Source organism: Suricata suricatta, chromosome 12 (assembly GCF_006229205.1).
Source record: "Suricata suricatta isolate VVHF042 chromosome 12, meerkat_22Aug2017_6uvM2_HiC, whole genome shotgun sequence".
Classification (NCBI taxonomy): Eukaryota; Metazoa; Chordata; class Mammalia; order Carnivora; family Herpestidae; genus Suricata; species Suricata suricatta.
The window spans coordinates 3,131,607-3,138,507 of record NC_043711.1 but is presented as its reverse complement, the minus strand read 5'-3'; the positions used below and the strand labels follow the sequence as shown (position 1 = coordinate 3,138,507).

The 6,901-nt window shown below is 50.0% G+C and overlaps 1 long non-coding RNA gene across 1 annotated transcript in view; it reads right to left on the bottom strand.

Annotated features, from left to right (window-relative positions):
• LOC115273023 overlaps positions 1–6,901 on the bottom strand; it is a 29,906-nt gene that overhangs the window by 10,330 nt on the left and 12,675 nt on the right. The window lies entirely within an intron of this gene.

Sequence of the window (6,901 nt, the reverse complement as noted above, 5' to 3'; positions counted from 1 at the left end):
CCCCCCCCCCCCCCCCCCCGACACACACACACGCGGGAGGCACGGAGGCCACTTGGCTGAGCTGGAATTCACTGAAGCTTCAGTTTGGAAGAAGCAGAAGCGGAGTGTGTGTGTCTGTGTGTGGCTGGGTGTGTCTGCACGCGCATGTGCACCTACGCCCGCGTGCCACCGTGGCCCGCGAGTTAACATGTGGCTGTGTGCCTCCGTGTGTGCCCTGGGCGGATGGGAGGGATGGGCGGGGCTCCCCCGGGGAGGGGTCTGGCCTTGCGACCAGCCTCCGCTCATCAGAGCGCTGGGCTCTCCATTTCCCTCTTCATTCCTCTCCAAGGCCTTTTGCACGCGGCTGGAATTAGAGGCCCCTCCCTCCCTCCTCTGGGAGTGGGGCGCCCACACAGGAACCCCCCCCCCCCCGCTCTGTCACCAAGGTCTCATCAACCTGGTTTCCAGTTCTGGCTGTCACTTGTTCTTGCTCTGTGACTATGGGAAAGACACTGTCCCTCTCTGAGCCTCAGTTTCCTCATCTGTAAAGTGGGGCGAAGAATGGTTCTTTGCCAGGCAGAGTGATTGGGAACGTTAAAAAAACTAAAGAGGGGCGCTTGGGTGGCTCAGTCCATTGAGTGTCCGGCTTCGGCCCAGATCATGATCTCGTGTTCATGGGTTCGAGCCCCAGGTTTGGCTCTGTGCTGACAGCTCAGAGCCTGGAGCCTATCTTCAGATTCTGTGTCTCCCTCTCTCTCTGACCCTCCCCTGCTCACACTGTCTCTCTCTCAAAAAAATAAAACATTAAATAATTTTTTTATTTTTTTAAATGTTTTATTTATTTTTGATACAGAGAGAGACAGAGCATGAGAGGGGGAGGGGCAGAGAGAGAAGGAGACACAGAACCGGAAGCAGCTCCAGGCTCTGAGCTAGCTGTCAGCACAGAGCCCCGACGCGGGGCTCCAACCCACAAGCTGTGAGGTCATGACCTGAGCCGAAGCCGGATGCTCACCCGACTGAGCCCCCCAGGCGCCCCTCAGCTTCTTACTCCTGATCTTGCCTTGCCTCAGGTCATGATCTCACAGTTCATGGGCTTGAGCCCCGTATCAGGCTCCGTGCTGACTGTGCAGAGTCTGCCTGGGAGTCTCTCTCTCACTCTTTCTCTCTCTGCCCCTCCCCCCTCAAAACAAATAAACTTAAAAAATAAACAATAAAAGCATGAAAAAGAACAATTAAAAGAAGAAAGAATTTTTATACATTTTTTTAACTTTTTATTTTATTTTTGAGAGACAGAGAGACACAAATCATGAGCAGGGGAGGGGCAGACCCAGACTCTGAAGCAGGCTCCAAGCGGTCAGCACAGAGCCCGATGCGGGGCTCGAACCCACAAACCGTGAGATCATGACCTGGGCCAAAGTCGGATGCTCTACTGACTGAGCCACCCAGACGCCCCAAGAAGAAAGAATTTAAAAAGCAAGTGATTTGAGCAGACATATCTCCAAGGAAGATACACATGGAGCCAATGAATGAAAAGACGCTCGCGGGCCATGGTCAGAGGGACAAACAATTTCCATCCGGGATGAGACACAGGACCCAGCGATTGGGGGAAGTGGAAATGTACATCCGCGTGGAAAGCCCCGCCCCGGGGTCAGGCCAGCACGGTCCTACCTGGGGACACTTGCAGGGGACCCGATAAACCTCTGAAGCCTTGTTTTCAGAAGCAACGCGTGCTCATTAGCAAAGATTTGGAAGAAATAGAAACACAGAGCGGAGGGATTAGCCATCAGGTCACTGTATTCAATTACTTATCTAAAGGGCTTTTTAAGGAGTCCGAGGCCCCTCCGATCCCTCCAGGAACTTTCTAGACAGAACGGCCTCAATGAACAGTGTGGTGGACACTTTCCGATGCGATTCAGGCTGGGTCTTCCCGTCTCTCCCTCTTCCTTGCCCTGCCCTTCTCACTGTCATTTCCTTGATTTTTTTCATTGACCTGATCACCCACATCCCTTCAAATCAGCGCATATAAACCTACCACTCTCTTTAAATAAATAGGACCTGGGGCACCTGGATGGCTCCATCAGTTAAGCGTCCAACTGCAGCTCACTGTTCATGGGTTCGAGCCCCCACGTCAGCTCTGTGCTGACCGCTCAGAGCCTGGAACCTGCTTCGGATTCTGTGTCTCCCTTGCTCTCTGCCCCTGCCCTGCTCACGCTCTGTCTCTGTCTCTAAAAAATAAATAAACATTAAAAAATTAAAAAAAGAAGTTTTTTGTTTGCAGAAGTAATCCACACATATGGAACCAAATTCCAAACTCTAAAACCCAAAATTGGTGTTGAAGTCTGACCCTAGTCACCCAGATGCCTGTCCCAGTGCATCCAAATGCTACAGGTTTTTTTGTCTTCTTCTGAGATTTTAGTGTTATCAGGGCAAATATACATGTGTGTATATAAATACATTTGCATATATACATATGCAAATGCACACTTTGCATGCATTATGTGATTCACACACTTTACTATTATGTGATACACGCACATTATTATTTATTTATATAGATTACATAAATAGAACATATGTTATATAATCTATAACAAGGAATTTTATATAAAATGTATATAATTTACCTAGACACAGAAAGATGTAAAGGGACAAACTTTGCAGCTCTGTCCCACATTTGCTCAGGTCCACAGGCAAACTTTTCTTTTTACTTTTATAGAATATCTCTTTTTTTTTTTTTTTTGAGAGAGAGAGAGACAGCACGAGCAGAGGAGGGTCAGAGAGAGAGGGAAACACAGGATCCGAAGGCAGGCTCCAGGCTCTGAGCTGTCAGCACAGAGCCGGACGCGGGTCTTGAACCCATGAACTGTGAGATCATGACCTGAGCCGAAGCCGGACGCTTAACCAACTGAGCCACCCAGGTGCCTCTAGAGAATATATCTTAAAAAAAAAAAACAAAAAACACTGGAACCTGGGTGACTCAGTCTGCTAAGTGTCTGACTCTTGATATCAGCTCAGGTCATGATCTCATGGTTTGTGGGATCGAACCCCATGTGGGGCTCTGTGCTAACAGCAGGAAGCATGCCTAGGATTCTCTCTCTCCCTCTCTCTCTGCCCCCTCCCACTTGTGTTCTTTCTGTCTCTCAAAACAAATAAACTTTAAAAAAATTTAAAAAATATTTTTAAAACAAGCTCTACACCCAACATGGAGCTGGAACTTAGAACCCTAAGACCAAGAGTCACTCTGTCTACTGACAAAGCCCACCAGGCACCCCTAAAAATAACCCAACATATTCTTACTCCTTACATCCTTTTTTTTTGCTCTGTAGGTGTAGGTGGGTGTGTAATCTCTGTTACTTTCCCTCCCAATTCTATTGAGGCATTATTAATTTATAACATTGTTTTAATATGGAGTACACCCTAATAACGCTTGGACTTCCTGTATATTGCTACATGATCACCATTTCATCAATCTCCCCTCCCCTCACATAGTTACAAAGTTTCCTCTGTGACAAGAACTTTTAAGATCTACTCTCTTAGTAAGTTTCAAACATACGATACAGTATCGCCATCTTTTTACATAAAAGGAAACATGTTCTGGGCACATGCCCATGCCTCTAGGCATTCTGTGCCCTGTTTTATTTTATATTATTAATTTTATTTTTAACTTAGCAATCCATCTTGGAGACTCTTCAGTGCGGACCTCCAGCTTTCTATTTCACAGATCCTACATTTTTTTTCTCTTCAGCATTCTAGAATACAGGTGTATCATCATCGACTTAGCCAGACCCCTTTAGGGAACATCCGGATGGAGTTTGAAGGGTGCTGTAATGACATCCGGTGGCCCATAGCTGCGCCCCGGCGTGGGACACATTTTGCAGGGGTGTGTGTTTTGTGATGCAGTGTATTGGCTGGAGGGAGGGTGGGAACAGAGAGCTAGTGTTTTACGGACACGCTGTTTCCATTTGGCAAGAATAAAAGGATCTAGCGACGGGCGGTGGGGATGGTGGCCTAACGCGCACTTAACGGTTATGACGAGAAATCGATTTTAGGTGTGTTTTATCAAAATTTTAGACAAAGTTAATAAGTTTTAATTTTTATTAGAGTTTATTTATTTCTTCCGAGAGGGAGCGAGTGCATGCCAGCATGAGTAGGGGAGGGGCAGGGAGAGGGAGAGACAGGGAATCCCAAGCAGGCTCCTCAGTGTCTGCTCAGAGACTGATGCGGGGCTCGAACCTGCGAACTGTGAGACCATGCCCTGAGCCGAAACCAAGAGTTGGACACTCAACCAGCTGAGCCACCCAGGCTCCCCCAAAAGTAAGTGAGTTTCAAAATATAATGTGTTGGGGCGCCTGGGGGGCTCAGTCGGTTGAGCGTCTGACTTTGGCTCAGGTCATGATCTCACGGTTCGTGAGTTCCGTTCGGGCTGTCGGCACAGAGCCTGCTTCGGACCCCCTGTCTCCCTCTCTCTGCCCCTCTTCCATATGTGTTCTCTCACTCTCACTCTCTCTCAAAAATAAACAAACATTAAAAAAATACACATAGTGTACTAAACTAAATTTTGAGGCACATTAAGGCCACCAGAGGAGGAGCTGACTGCCATCGACAGGAGAGTGTTTTAGTTTCCAGAAAGGGGGGGCACACCCCCGCACGCAGGGCGGCCAGGAGGCCCTGGGGCACCAGGCAGGAGCCGGGATTGTGGTTCCCACAGAAAGGAAAGGGTAAGGCAGGGGCAGCAGATTTAGGACCAGCTGGTAGGAATAACCTCAGGGTTTCTGGGACCTGGGAGCCGGCACGAGCCCTGGGGGGGGGGGGGGGGATCGGGGCAGGAGGTAGTGACCCTGAGTGTGAGAACCCCGCGGAAGGGGCCTGGGCTCTGGATCCGCTGGTAACTGGTGGGCCGGGTGTTTACGGGCTCTGGGAATGGGCTGGGGGTGGGGGGCGCTGTCCAGGCTCGGCAAGGCCCCAGATGTCAGGGCGTCAGAAGGGAAAAGGGAAGGTTAATAGAGGGCCCCCAGAGGGGGGCATCTGGGTCCTGGGGACAGTGGCTTTCCGGTCCCCAGGCCACTCTGAGGCCTCGCTCCAGGGCTAATCAAGTCCCTGGAGGTTGCATATAAGGCCTGGGGAACATGGTAATTTTTAAGAACTTAACTCTTTCCGGGCAGAAATGAAAACCAGCCCCTGTCCTGACTGCCCAAGTTCAGGGGCCACTAGAGGAGCCTGGGGTTTTGCTGAGACAAGATGAAGGACCAACCCCTCCCCGCCCCCCAGGTCCTGAAACTTAACCCTGAAGAACTAGACCAATTGTTTTGGTTGCAAAATGTCAGGTCCCACCCCGCAGCCAAGCTGGTCTTTGCCTTGGTGGTTTAGTTCTGGACAATCTTTGTATTTTTATTTACTTTTAGTGTTTATTTATTTTTGAGGGAGAGAGAGAGAGAGAGAGAGAGAAAGAGAGAGAGAAAGAGAGAGAGAGAGGAAGCAGGGCAGGGGCAGAGAGAGAGGGAGACACTGAATCCGAAGCAGCTCCAGGCTCTGAGCTGTCAGCACAGAGCCCGACGCGGGGCTCGAACCTACGAACCGTGAGATCATGACCTGAGCTGAAGTCGGCCGCTCATCACAGAGCCGCCCGGCCAGGCGCCCCTACAAATATCTTAATAGTCTCCAAAGATAAGGACTCCTCTTAAAAAGTGCAACACCAATGTCATCACTACTCTTTAAAGCACCAGCAATAATCGCTTTGTAGCGTGGGATCACCTGTCGGGTCTCCGCCACGTTTTCACACAAACGGGTTTGTTCCAACAGCCCACACGTGGTGCCGGAATCCGGGTTTCCTTTCTTTCTTTTCTTTTTTAATCTAAATGGCTATTCACCAAAAAGTTGCCAGCAGGGAGTGGAATTACGAGGGGCTGCTATTTTCTTCTGATTATCGGTGGCAATACTGATCGCGGAAATTTCTGTTTAGGATGTTAAGTGATGAAAGGCTGTGTTGACACTGTTGCCAGCGAACTTTCCATTTTACTGGCGGCTGAGGTTTCGTGCCAAGCGCTTTATCTTCTTTAATCTGCGCCACGGTCCTCTGTGTCAGGCCGGCATTCCCGCGTCGTGGGTGAGGAAAGCGGGGCTGGGAGAGACCAAGTGGCGAGTCCATGAGCACCCAGCCAGCTGGAGACGCAGTCCACCGTAATCTAAATCAAATCTATACTTCCTTAAAAAACTTAGTGTTTATTTATATTTGAGAGAGAGAGGGAGAGAGAGAGAGACAGAGAGTGAGTAGGGGAGGGTCACAGAGAGAGGGAGGCATAGACTCTGAAGCACCTCCAGGCTCCGAGCTGTCAGCACAGAGCCTGACGCGGGGCTCGAACCCATGAACTTTTAGATCGTGACCTGAGCCGAAACCAACAGTTGGAAGCTTAACTGAGTCTCCCAGGCGCCCCGGAAGCAGATACTCTTTTATACCCATTTTACAGGTGGAGAAGATAAGGCGTGCAGCATTCAAGTCACTGGAAGCCACATTTAACCAGCTAAACTGGAAATCAGGCCTCCTTCAGTCCTGTGCACGACCCCCTGGCCCAGGCCCCACCGGTCATTGGGCCTCACCACTCACTATTCCCATCATTTGGGTTTTTTACGCACCACCTTGTTTCTGCCTCAGGGCCTTTGCACCTGCTTTTTGTGCCTCCAGGAATGCCTGGTCTCTAATGTTCACAAGGCTGCTTCTTTACATGGGTGTCTGCTCCCAGCTTTTCCTCAGATCTGTCTCTTGTCATCGAGTCTCTGTCTCTGGGTCTCCTTAGCCACCTTACCGTGGGCAGAAGCACGCGCATGAGTGTGTGCGTGTGTGTGCATGCGTGTGCGCGCATGTGCCAACGGCAGCCCCTGTGAGCGGGCTCACACACGCTCATTCACAAGCTGTGCTCCCCACCTC